The sequence below is a fragment of the Lithobates pipiens genome, unplaced genomic scaffold (genome assembly GCF_037356315.1).
Source record: "Lithobates pipiens isolate NorthernLeopardFrog02 unplaced genomic scaffold, aLitPip1_a1.2 Scaffold_13, whole genome shotgun sequence".
NCBI lineage: Eukaryota > Metazoa > Chordata > Amphibia > Anura > Ranidae > Lithobates > Lithobates pipiens.
The window spans coordinates 102,484,323-102,498,594 of record NW_027507718.1 but is presented as its reverse complement, the minus strand read 5'-3'; the positions used below and the strand labels follow the sequence as shown (position 1 = coordinate 102,498,594).

The 14,272-nt window shown below is 44.7% G+C and overlaps 1 protein-coding gene across 1 annotated transcript in view; it reads left to right on the top strand.

Annotated features, from left to right (window-relative positions):
• GNG10 (G protein subunit gamma 10) overlaps positions 1-11,942 on the top strand; it is a 75,961-nt gene extending 64,019 nt beyond the window's left edge. Inside the window, exon 3 of the mRNA XM_077475349.1 lies at positions 11,500-11,942. The gene's annotated coding sequence lies outside the window, so the exon portion shown is untranslated. The remainder of the gene's footprint in view (positions 1-11,499) is intronic.
• Positions 11,943-14,272: the final 2,330 nt, after the last annotated feature.

Sequence of the window (14,272 nt, the reverse complement as noted above, 5' to 3'; positions counted from 1 at the left end):
GTCCCCGCTATCTCCTGGGGCTTGGTGTGTCCCAGCAGACGGCGCAGGGGGACAGGAAGAGGCATAGACTCCCGTGGGAGCCTATGCCCGGAAGTGGGTGCAAATACCTGTCTTAGACCGGTATCTGCACCCCCCTCCCCCCTGAAAGGTGCCAAATGTGACACCGGAGGGGGGGTGGGTTCCGAAAAGCGGAGGTTACATTTTTGTGTAAACCTCTGCTTTAAGCAAGTATTACTACGTGTTAATATACACCTAGAGGTAATGAGTAGGGCCTCCCTGCCAGGGTTTTTTTTTTTTATATTGTGCACATGATTAGACTTAATGGACAGAGCTAAATATTTCTTGCCATTGCCATGACCCACTACCAAAGAACAACCCAAAATAACATTCATGTCGATACCATATTGTGCATTATTGTTTGTATCTGTAGTAAGGCAACAAGACAATAGTACGCATTATTATTTTAATTATTTTCTTTTATCCTACCTAAACATGCTGACATTACCATGGGCAATACAACTTGCACTGACCCCAAACAATTTTTTTAACCACTTTACCACCAGAAGATTTTACCCCTTTTGTAACCAGGGCATTTTTTGCTATTCAGCACTGTGCTACTTTAATTGGAAAATTGCTCGGTCATGCAACACTACGCAGATGATTTTTTTTTTTTTTCACACAAATAGAGCTTACTTTTGATGGTATTTAATCACCACTGAGTTTCGCCAATTTTTTTTCAATCATAGTGCCTTCTGGGTTCTTCAGGGATGCCTTGGAAAAATGCTTAAAAATCAATCCAAATTGCCCAAAAATTGTGTACCAGCCAGCAGGTGGGTCAAGATTGCTCCTTATTACACAAAGCCACAGGTTTTCATTGTGCAACATTACAACCTTGGGCATTGGGTAGGCCAGCCGCCAGCATCCTAACCACTCCTGATTGATGAGGAGGATAACGGGCACATGCACAGCATCCTTGTTTGACCCCCTCTCCGCTCTGTCAGCACTGTCCGCACTGGGGTCAGTACCAGTGTGCAAAAGTGTATTTGCTTTGAACGAATAAATCGCCTTCAACGCTAGATGTGGATGCTGCTGCAATATGTAAAACTATTTAATTTAGTTTTATACATTTTAGAATGGAGTGCCTCAAGACCATCCATAATTTTAAAGGGTGCCTTGACTGGAAAAAAGGTTGAGAAACACTGATTTAGGGCACAATGTAGTCTGCTACCAAAGATATGTCACACTATGTGACGCGTTTCTCTGCCCTCTATTTTCCACTCCCAAATACAATTACTACAGCTTGACATGCCTTAACACTGTATACAGCATGAACACGTGTTTAGCTGCATCATGCATTTTTAAAGCTGTAACACCGGTCCTCAGAACATGCTGGCCCTGTTTTTTTTTGCAGCTTGAAAACGCCTATGCTACTTACAGCTCCTAAAAGCTTATGTGTGCATGGACACATGGGGAGTATTTTTAAGCTGTACAAAAAAAAAAGCCAGACGCTGCTAAAAGCGACAGGAAAAATGCCCTATGTGCATGAGGCCTTAGTTGTACTAGCAGATTTAAATTAACTACACTAACAAATTAAATTACAAACCTTGTAATCACTTATAGTACCCCTTAAGCTGCCAAACATCTGGTGTCTCACAGCAATGTAAGGGTGCAGGCCATCTTGTCAGGGATGATCATGAGTGTGTTTTTCATACACATCTTGATGATTTTAGGGCCAATTCACACCACATGCAGTCCAGTGCATTTTTTTTCTGCATCAAAAGCGCATGGATAGTAGGTTATATGGTTTTCAATGACATAGATCAAACCAATGCGTTCAGTTCCAGAAAAAAAGTAGAACATGCTGCATTTTTTTTCTGCACCAGACTGTACTGGAACACAGAAAAACGCTTCAAAAATGGACTTGTACACACCTAAATGCACCAAAAATGTCCTTATTTAAGGTTAAGAAAGAAAGAGGGGGAAAAATGCACTGGACCGCGTAAAAAACGCACATGCAGAAAAGCAAGAGCGCGTGTCATTTTAAAAGAAAACAGACTTACTGGCCGGATCACCAGATAAAATTCAAAGAAAGTAAGCTTAAAAGAAAAACAAATGTAGCCATCACATCAAATAACTGGTGAACTAGAATATAATGGATGTTTGCTTTTGTGTTTAATACGGCTTAAGCTAAATCAAGCAGTGATCTAGTGATTCTATATATTTTTTTTTTTTTTACACAGGCTTTCTAGCAATGCAATGTTTTTTTTTTTTCACAATAATCGCATCATTGGATTCTGGTCCTCCCAGCTCCCTGATTATTAGTCTGGGATCCAGAGCTACTGGTAACAGGTTCATCTCAGTGCTGGGGGCAATAGCAGCATGGCAACAGTGGTGGGGAAAGAGGAATTCAGCTGGATGTGCTTTGTTTAAGTATTTAGAGAGTCACCACTATAAGCCCAAATTCTGCAACTAGTTAAATACCTCTGATAAAGTTCACTGAGCAAAATTATAAACACAACACTTTTGCGTTTGCCCCTATTTATCATGAGCTAAATGCAAAGATCTGCGACTTTTTCTATGTACACAGAAGGCCTATTTCTCTTAAATATTGTTCACAAATTGTTCTAAATCTGTGTTAGTGAGCACTTCTCCATTGCCGAGATATTCCATCCACCTCACAGGTGTGGCATATCAAGATGCTGATTAAACAGCATGATTATTGCACAGGTGTGCCTTGGGCTGGCCACAATAAAAGGCCACTCTAAAATGTGCAGTTTTACTGTATTGGGGGGGGGGGGGGGTCCGAAAACCAGTCAGTATCTCGTGTGACCACCATTTACCTAACGCAGTGCAGCACATCTCCTTCACATAGAGTTTATCAGGTTGTTGATTGTGGTCTGTGGAATGTTGGTCCATTCCTCTTTAATGGCTGTGCGAAGTTGCTGGATATTGTCAGGAACTGGAACACACTGTCGTATACGCCAATCCAGAGCATCCCAAACATGCTCAATGGGTGACATGTCCGGTGAGTATGCTCGCCATGCAACAACTGGGATGTTTTCAGCTTCCAGGAATTTTGTACAGATCCTTGCAACATGGGGCCGTGCCTTATCATGCTGCAACATGAGGTGATGGTCGTGGATAAATGGCACAACAATGGGCCTCAGGATCTCATCATGGTATCTATGTGCATTCAAAATGCCATAAATAAAATGCCATAGCATATGCCTGCCCATACCATAACCCCACCGCCACCATGGGCTACTCCATCCACAATGTTGACATCAGCAAACCGCTCACCCACACAATGCCATACACGCTGTCTGCCATCTGCCCTGTACAGTGAAAACCGGGAGTCATCCGTGTAGTGAACACCTCTCCAAAGCCCCAGACACCATCGAATGTGAGCATTTTCCCACTCAAGCCGGTTACAATGACGAACTGCAGTCAGGTCGAGACCACGATGAGGAGGACGAGCATGCAGATGAACTTCCCTGTGATGGTTTCTGACAGTTTTTGCAAAAATTCTTTGGTTATGCAAACCGATCGTTGCAGCAGCTATCCGGGTGGCTGGTCTCAGATTATCTTGGAGGTAAAAATGCTGGATGTGGTTACATGTGGTCTGCAGTTGTGAGGCCGGTTGGATGTACTGCCAAATTCTCTAAACGCCCTTAGAGACGGCTTATGGTAGAGAAATGAACATTCAATTCAAGGGCAACAGCTCTGGTGGACATTCCGGCAGTTAGCATGCCAACTGCACGCTCCCTGTATGTAACAACCTTTGTATATACCCTCGAATGTGCAATCTGGTTGGGTACTCTCGTAGTTGGGAAGCCCGCTGTGTCTTGTGGATGGAAATTTTATTTAACAAAATGTATGAGGGGTATTTCTCGAGGGTCAAGAACCCCGTGGGATAATTGGAATAAAAACATGCAGCTGGATGATGGAATATTAGTGATAAAGGCTGGTTGGAAGAAGAGAGGAAGAAGAAGCAAGGGAGAGAGAGGTAGAGAAAAAAAGGGGGGTGGGGAAAGGTACTCCTCCTCTCCCCCCGGGATCACAACAGTCCACCCAGGAATCTCCGGTCCCCTGGCACTCAGACCGTCAATCTAGTATAGTCTTCCGAATAGTAGAATTTGAGCCAATAGAACCACCTCTTACGTAACTCTTCCCAGAGTCCCCGGTCTGATGCAATCAGGTCCTCCATTTTGTTGATCTCAGCCACTTTCCTCTGCCAAACCACCACCCCCGGAGGCTCCCTCCACTTCCAAAACAGTGTAATGCAACTCTTTGCCACCGTGACTGGTAGGGTCAGGATTGATTTCCTATAAGCTCTACTTGGAAGGTCGTGATGATGTAATAGAAAGAACTCGGGGGTCCTGGGCAACTCCCTATCCGTGAACCTTTGCATGATACGGTGAACCTTTGTCCAGAAGATAGTCAAGCGCCTGCACAACCAAAATATGTGCAGGAGGGTGCCCACCTCCTCTCCACATCTCCAGCGTAAGTCAGAGCTCTGCGGGAACATCCGGTGTAGCCGAACTGGGGTGTAGTACTACTGCGTTAAAACTTTGAACCCTGTCTCATGTAGGTTGGCGCTCACTGAGGCTTTGTACAGGAAGAGAATAGCTCTCTCCACTTGTCTATTGGAAAATTGTACTCCCAGATTACGTTCCCACGCGGCAACATAGGGAGGTCTGTATCCTCTCGTGGGTGTGACGAGGATTTGATATGTTATTGAAATTGTATGTTGTACTGGTTCCCCCTCCTGGCAGAGGAGCTTAAATGGTGTCTGGTCCCTCCCAAAGGGCTCCAGGGAAGCTTTAATAAAATGAGCTAGTTGGAAATTCTGCCAAAAGGAGAGATGTGCCAGGAGCGGATCTTCCATGATGTTTTCCCTGGACATCCATTGTGCCCCTCTGATGAAATGGCGGAGTTGGCTTCTTTCACTGCCTTTAAGTTCTTGGAATCTGGGGTCGCGGAGCCCCGGGGAGAAGTCTGGATTTCCAATTACCGGGGGCAGCGGCGAGGGAGCGGGCGCCACCCTCAGCTCGCAGAATATTTTTTGGGCTATCCTCCATGTCTCCCCCACCATAGGGTGATGTAATGTAGAGTCTGGTAGGTTCTTCCTGCACCAGGGCAGCACATCAAGCTCAGTTCTCGCCAGGCGCTGTTCTACTTGGATCCATTGCTTCAGCTCCCAGTGGCGACACCAGTCAAGGATTCTTGACATGTGGCGTGCCGTGTGGTACAGACCAACATCCGGGAAAGACACACCCCCCCCCACAGTTTGGGTAAACGGAGAATTGACTGCGCCAGCTGAGGTGGTTTCTGTGCCCAAATAAATGCGACTAGAACTCGATTTGCTTCTTTGAGGAAAGCGTTTGGAATTCGGATAGGAAGAGTCTGTAAGTGGTACAACAATCGGGGCATAATGTTCATTTTTATTATGCTGCAGCGCCCGAACCATAAAAACAGGCCTGTCTGCCAATGCTGTAGATTTTTTTTTATATCTTTCAGAAGTGGGGGAAAGTTGAGAGGGAAGATATCTTCTGTCTTACGCGGCAAACGGATGCCCAGATATTTAATATGGGAAGTCTGCTTGCAGCAAGCGGGCCATACGGGGTGGTACGGAGACATTAAGAGCTTCCGATTTCTGGAAATTGATTTTGAAGAAGGAGAGCGCTCTGTATTTTTTCAGTTCCAACTAGTTGGGAATGGAAATCAGGGGATTGGATACAAAAAAAGTAGATCATCCGCAAAGGCTGCTATTTTAGGAGACAGGTTGTCGCCCAGGGGAAGTCCCGAAAAATTTGGGTTGTCTCTCACCGTGCGCAGAAGCGGCTCCAAAGACAAGATAAATACTAGTGGAGACAACAGGCACCCCTGCCTCGTCCCGTTGGTTATCTCAACGGGAGAGGAGAGATGCCCATTTACCTTTACCTGGCCTGCCGGTCTGGAATAAATGGCTTGCATCCAGTTCATCATCCGCTGGCCTAACCCTATGTGACGCAGGGTCTCAAACAAAAAGGGCCAATGCACCCTATCGAATGCTTTCTTAGCGTCGGTCAAAAGGAGTAGCAACGGGGTACCGCCCATCCTGGCCGCATGTATGAGGTTAATTGCCTTTGTGGTATTGTTCCTCGCTTCCCTCGAGGGAACAAAACCCAATTGGTCTGAATGTACGAGCCATGGGATCCACTCTGACAATCTCATGAAGAGAACCTTAGTAAAAATTTTAAGGTCAACATTAAGGAGGGAAATTTGTCTGTAATTTTGACATAAGAGGGGGTCCTTGGCTTCTTTGGGTATTACCGTGATGAATGCTCTTAATGAATCCACTGTGGGTATCGACCGCTCCCCTGCGTAATTGTAGGCTGCAAGAAAGTGTGGAGTAAGGAGAGCACCGAAGGTCTTGTAATATAGGAGCGAGTAGCCATCTGGTCCTGGAGCCTTGCCAGCCTGCATTCGGGAGATGGCTAACGATACCTCTTCTCCCCAGATCGGCGTTTGCATGGCCGTCAGTGCTTTGGCTGGCAGCCGGGGGAGGTCCGACCGCTGAATATACTCATGTATGGACTTCCGTTCCTGAGACTGCTCTCTCTTTGACGATTGACGAGGCAGGTTGTACAGTGAAGCACAGTACTTACGGAACTGTTCCGCAATCACCTCTGTGGTGTGTACCTTGGAGTTACCCTCTCCCATCAGTTCGGGTATAAAGGCCTGTGTCCTTTAGTTTTTCAGGGCCCTTGCCAGCAATTTGCCACATTTATTACTGTGCTCAAAGAAGGTACGTTTACATTTAGCCACTATCTCCTTCGCTTTGACCAGGGCCAGGGATACCAGTTGGTTCCTCAAAGTTGTAAGTTCTCTGAGTGTCTGGGTAGCTAGGGATTGTTTATGGGTGGATTCTAGGGTCCTGATTTTTTTCCAGAGGGTCAAGGGTCTGTTGGGTTCTTTCCTTCTTAAGGCGGGTTACGATTTTTATCGGGAGCCCCCTTATCGTGCACTTGTGAGCCACCCAAACCATCAGTGGGGTACTCTCTGAGTTTGTGTTAGAGGAAAAGAAGTTCCTCAGTTCCCTGGAAACTTCCTCCACCACTGCGGGGGTTTGGATCAGAGTGTCATTTAGCTTCCATTGCCACTGCTTGGGGGTGCGAGCGAGAATATCTATGTCTACATAGACCGGGGCGTGGTCAGAGAAGGTGATGGAACCCTTTAGAGGCAGATCTCACCTTTTTGAGGGAAGAGCCTGAGGCAGCATGAATAAATTCATTCTTGTGTATAAATTGTGTGGGTGTGAGAAGAAGGTATAGTCCCTCTGATCTGGGTTCAAAACTCTCCAGACATCCATCAGATGAAAGGCATAAAAAAGTTTCTTCATCCTCATGATTGCTGCGTATGGGTCCATAGGGAAATTCATGCCCCCCCCCCCCCCCCCCAGTCCTGCAGTTTCGCCAGAATGGATTTGAGGAATCTGATCTGGCTCGAATTGGGGAGATACAAGTTCACCAGGGTTACTCCGGTATCGCCCAGGGTCCCCTTCACAAACTGAGCACGTCCCTCCACATCGCTCCTCTGGTCACCCAGCATCCATGGAGTCGCTGATCGGATCAATATGCTGACACTCTTTGCCTTAGATTCGGGGGAGCAACCATGGCAGGCGGTGGGGAACCATCTATTGTGTAACCTTGGTATCCTATCGGCTTGAAAGTGGGTCTCCTGGAGAAAGCATACCTGAGCTCGGGAGTGTCTCAAGATGTTTAGTACCATAGTGCGTTTCTCCGGGAGAATTAAGTCCCTTTACATTAATTGACATGAGTCTCAAAGTGTCCGGAGAGTTCATGATGCAATCTAGCACCGGTGGGAGAGGTGATATTGGGGAAGAGGGGAAGCGAGCAAAAAAAAATTATGGGGGGGGGGGGGGGGTTATGAAATGAGGTACAACCGGCTGGATGGGGTGGGTGGACTGAAGGGGAGGGAACGGGTTAGGGAGGGAAAGGGCAGGTAAGAGAGAAGAGCGGAAAGAGGAATAGTAGGGATAAGAGAAGAAGACAGAGAACGGGTTACCGATAAATCAGCGACCCAGAGCACCTAAGACGCCAGAGTGTCTGGGAGACCTGGTCTCAATACACCCCTTGGGCACCAGTGCAATGCCCCAATTGGGTGTAGTCCTACGTGGGGGAGGTAGTAGGACACAGCAGGGGTCCCGAACTCCCTCACCCAGACCCAAAGCACCAGAACATAATACAAGATAATAAAACAAACATACCAATATTATGGATAACAAAACCATAGAAGCAATATTATAATAGTAGAATACGTTTAAGGCGAGTGATCCATATCCCCCGCTAAGCACACTCTCCTCCTACCCCGCTACACCCCATTGAGTTGCCTCAGCGGTGTTCCCCTATGGCTAGCTGGCACTATGGGGAGCTCAGCAGGGGAGGAATCGCCCCTTCCCGTGTAACCATTGGACACCTCCTTACAGTGACAGACCTGACCACGGGTATTCCTGCGCATGCGTAAAACAAAGAATACAACCAGTCATAGCCATGCCCCCCAAAAAAAAACAATCCCCCCTCACCCAGAGTCCCTCCGGACCCAGCTGCCAGCACCTAGCCCATCACCGGCTATCTCACTGCCAGGCACAGCCCACCCAGGGAATTTCCCCGACCCAGGCGGCCCCCAACATGTAACGGCAGGACCCAGGGAGGTCACCCCGGATTGCACCATGGCCCCCCTGACCCCACCAATCCTGGGCACCGGGCAACACCAGTACAACAACAGTGACCCAACCAGTTTCATTTATTCCCCATGCCCCATTATCCACCCCCCACACCGCCCCCCACCCCACAGCACATTGGACATGTTCTGATTGTGGCTCTCCGTGCTCCCTCACTGAGCCAGAGCCACCACTGATCACGGACCCCCATTATGAGGACCGAGTAACCCAAGGCGGTCAGAGTGGGTTGTCCCGCTGTGATGAAAATCCCAGCTCTCAACAGTTCTGCCGCCCAAGGCATCTGTCCCACAATGACCACTAATGTGGCCCCATCCCGGGGGAGATGAGTGCGCTCCGGCTTACAACTTCTGCTACATCCTGGAGTCAGTCTTTCAGGCCGGCGTTGGGACCCATCCAGGTGGGGGGGGCAATGTCAGCTGACTCGTAAACCAGTCCAGGACCAGAGGGGCAAGGGAGGGGAGACAGGGCTGGTGCTTTTTCTGGGGGTCTAGGGACACCGTTTATGTGGGGGAAGGGGGGAGTACTGCTAAAAAAAAAAAAAAAAAAAAAAAAACTGAGCCTGCCGATGGGCACAGAACAAGTCAAGATCCTTTGCACAGCTAACCGAGTCTATCTGTCACTTACATGCAGGCATTGGTGGGACTTACGGCTCCGGTTCTCCCCTCCCAGTAGGGGATTTAGAGTGGTCTTTTAATGTGGCCAGCCAAAGGCACACCTCTGCAATAATCATGCTGTCTAATCAGCATCTGGATATGCCACACCTATGAGGTGGATCGATTATCTCAGCAAAGGAGAAGTGCTCATTAACACAGATTTAGACAGATTTTTGAACAATATTTGAGAGAAATAGGCCATGTGTGTACATAGAAAAAGTCGTAGATCTTTGAGTTCAGCTTATGGAAAATGGGGCAAACACAAAAGTGTTGTGTTTTATAATTTTGCTCAGTGTATAAAGATCTGAATGTGCAACAGTGTATGTCAGAGCTAGAGAAATAGCAGAAACAAGATGGCCAATGTGCCCAAAAATTGCTGGAACCTAACTTTGTTTAGGCTTTTTCCAGTGTTCTCAATCTAGAACAGGGGCCAGCAACCGTTTTCCCCTTTAGGGCTGGATTCAATGTATATGAATGCATAGAGGGCTGTATGTGCCTGCTAATAAATGAAGATGATAATCTGGACCCCTTTACATTACACAGCCCCTGTACCTCTGGACATCTTTACATTACACAGCCCCCCTTCATGTTACACAGCCCCCCTGCATATTACCCAGCCCCCCTTCATGTTACACAGCCCCCCTGCATATTACCCAGCCCTTCCTGCATATTACACAGCCCCCCCCCCATGTCATGCTTTAAAATTGCCTACGCTCGTGGAATGGTGACAAACTATGGTACTTAAAAATCTCCATAGGCAACGATTTAAACATTTCTACAAGTTACCAGTTTAGAGTTACAGAGGAGGTCTTGTGCTCGAATTATTGTTCTCGCTCTAACGATCGGGGCAATACCTCATGTGTGTGGTTTTAACACAGTTTACATTTGCATATGTGTTCACTTCTACGCGCAAGCACAGAGGGATGGGGTGCTTTCATTTTTTTTAATTTTTTCTTATTTATTTTTTATTTTTAAACTGTTCTTTAAAAAAAAAAAATTCTGATCACTTTTATTGCTGCCAGAAGGAATGTAAACAGTTAGCCGCATCGATTGTTATCCCAAGAAAGTCGAGCGCCGGCTCTAAAAATGGTACCAGGCATCACCCCAGTACAACCCCTTCAAGCCGAGTGTGGGTTAAAATGTCCATGGTCCGGGTGCACATGAATTCATTTGTGGGCCATAGGTTGCCGACCCATGATCTAGAAGGAGAATTTCCATAGGTCCTGAACTAGAATGACCAGCTGAAAATTCTACATAAAATGTTCTTCCTATTATGTATATTGTATCTCTCTTTTAAAGTAATTCTAAGAATGTATAATTTGCTAGTTCTGTGCTTAGCAACTTGCTGCTGGCCAAACTGCTGTACTTTGGGATGGGATGGGATGATTTACATTTTAGGTAATACGCAAAAGTTCTACTTATTAGGTTCCAGCCTTTAAAAAAAATAAATAAATAAGACACCCATGATGTTCTTATTAATAACATTCCAAAAAGGTAATTATATGCAAATTCACTGTAGTATTTCAGTATTTTTGTGTAAAAATAACCTTTATGTTTGATTGCCAGTGCCCTCTCATCTAAATTTTGGGCATGTGAAGCCCACTGATGTATTCTTCCAGGATAGGGTGCTGCTGGCTACCCAGCATGCACCTCCTGATCTTGCGAATGCACGGCGCACGGATTGTGTTTCAGCTTATCACCTCCTTGCATCTTGTGATTTCCTGTTTGGAAATAACGCAATGCTAACAGGCGGTGATGCCCACTAACTCCTGGGAATGCTGACACACATCTCCCAGGAGCCAAGGCGCTGCAGGGTATGATGTACCTAACCGCTGCGGCCTAAACAGGAAGAAAAAATATTACACCATGGAAACAAGGTAAATCAAGCTAGAAAAAAAATTTAAACAGCCAATAAAGTTTTAACTTGCTGTATTGAAGTGGATGGTGCAAAGATGCAAATGTGGGTGGAACTTCGCTTTAAGAATCATTTTGATACATGTCATAGTCTGAATTAGGTTAAACTATTGCATTCTTTTTCACAATGTTTAAAAGTTAAAATAAACTACTCCAATTTAAAATGCTCTCTACTTTTTATTTTAGGTAACCACCACCTGGGGATCTAAAATATATACAGCCTGCCTTTTCCTGTGCCATTCCAAATGTGGACAAAGCCTACACCTTTTCAATATTTATTATTATTATTTTTTTCCACTATTCACATTTTTTTTGCCTTTTTATATCATTTGATTTTTCTATATAAAAAGCTTGCTTTTATAGGAATGTTACAGTTTAGAAATCTACACAGACACTGAAGTACCACAGTATTTTACACTTCGGTATTGATTAGGATTCAAATTTGTGATTGTTAAAATAAATAAATATTACCCTTTTTTTCTATTTATGGGAAAAGTATTTTTGAACAGGTACAAATGTTTTATGAAAATAAATTAGTATAATAAGATCAAGAATACAATATATCTTCCTGTGTCCTCTGAAATGTAGCATTTTAATCAGTTTACTAAATATAAATAGATTTATTTGTATTTGTTTCTTCTTTTTTGTCTGTTGTATTTAAATATTATTGGTATATTTTACGGGCAATTTTCCAGACTGGGCAAAAAGAAAAATTTTATTCAGTTTGTACAAAATATATATTTTAATTAATTTAGAAAATGCAAAGGAAGCAAACAGTACAAAAATCGAATCGAATCAATATTTGGTATGGCCACCATTTGGTTTCAAACCAGCATCAATTCTTCCAGGTACACTTGCACACAGTATTTGAAGGAACTTGGCAGGTAGGTTGTTCCAAACATCTTGGAGAACTAACCACAGATCTTCTGTGGATGTAGGCTGCCTCAAATTTTTCTGTTTCTTCATGTAATCCCAGACAGACTCGATGATGTCAAGATCAGGGCTCTGTGGGGGCCAAAACTATCACTTCGAGAACTCCTTGTTCTTATTTACACTGAAGATATAATGACATTGGCTGTATGTTTGGGGTTGTTGTCCTGCTGCAGAATAAATCTGGGACCAATCACGCACATTGGTGGTATGATATGATGGATAAGCATCTACCTGTATTTCTCAGCATTGAGAACGCTATTGATCGGGCAATGTTGAGGACAGTAGATGCAGTGTTTGGCCAAGGAAACTTCATGCAGCAGATGAAACTCTCAGCACTGCATACCCTGAGTACTCAAAAAATGCATTCATATCGTCCTCCTTAGAAGGGAACACAACCCAAGTAATGGAGACATGCATCTTCTGTCTGGGGCACTTCCCTGGCGCTCTGTACAATATACAGTGTATGTGTGTATGTGTGTGTATATATATATATATATATATATATATATATATATGTGTGTGTATATGTATATATATGTATATGTGTGTGTATATGTATATATATGTATATATATGTATATATATGTATATATATGTATATATATGTATATATATGTATATATATGTATATATATGTATATATATGTATATATATGTATATATGTATATATATGTATATACATGTATATATATGTATATACATGTGTATATATATATATATACACACACCGTATTTGCCGGCGTATAAGACGACTTTTTACACCGGATCTACACAGCCAAAAACCGGGGGTCGTCTTATACGCCGGGTGCAGAGGCCGCAATGTGCATGTGTGCTCTGTACCTGGTGAAAAAGCCGCCGGGTGATCGGCATGCCACCAAGTGGAAGCCGCCGGGTGCTCAGTAACGCTGTGGCCATACACGGTGTGTGCCGCTCAGCCGCCGGGTGCTCGAGATGTCCAGTGTGCGCCGCTCAGCCAATCCTGGCGGGCGATGCACTCTGTTGCTGAATGCAAAGCCTGTTAAGCCTGCTCGGATTGGAGTACAGCCTCTGCCAATCCGAGTCAGGCTGATGATGTTACAGCCAATCCGAGCAGGCTTTGCATCCATCAACAGATTAGTAAAATGCATTGCCTGCCGTGATTGGCTCAGTGGTGCACACTGTATGCACACTGTATTAAGTCTGTATCATTACCACACAAACAAAATACCGGTATACCGGAATACTGTACTGTACTTTAAACATTTAAAAGCCCTTCATCAAAAGATTTACCAGGGAGGAAGTAATAGATGCTGTTTCTCAGTGACAACTTGACAAGCAGTGACAAAGCATCATATAGGTATACTGTAACGTACCTACTAACAAAGCATCATACTCAGTGACAACTTGACAAGCAGTAACAAAGCATCATATATCATACCCTACTGTACCTACCAACAAAGCATCATATATGGTACTGTACATACTAACAAAGCATCATATATACTGTACCTACTAACAAAGCATCATACGGTATATACCGTACTGTACCTACCGTACTAACAAAGCATCATATTACCGTATACTGTGTGTACCTGGTGCTACTGTACCGGAATTACAAAGCATATACTGTGTCAATCTGGCGCTACTGTATGGTACACTACACTGCGAGTACCTGGTGCTACTGTACATATGGTAACAAAGCATCATATACTGTGTGTACCGGTAGCCAACATCCTGTACTGCACATCCAGCTCCAGATCTTCCCTTCATAAAAAAGATTTATGGTGCTTTGGAGGAGAGTCATTGTTGCCACCTACCAATTGTGGGATCTCTGGGACTTGTAGTTCACCAGTTTCCTTTTTGATTTCATAAAATTAATACCGTAATACCTGACAGATTTCAGATTCCCTGTTGTGTGAAATGGCTGATAGACAGGGCCCCAGCGTGGCTCCAGCAAGGAGAAGGAAACATGAAGCCAGTTTCAAGGTTGTAAACTTTGCCAAGGAAAATAATAACTGCGCTGCTGCAAGACAATATGAAGTAACG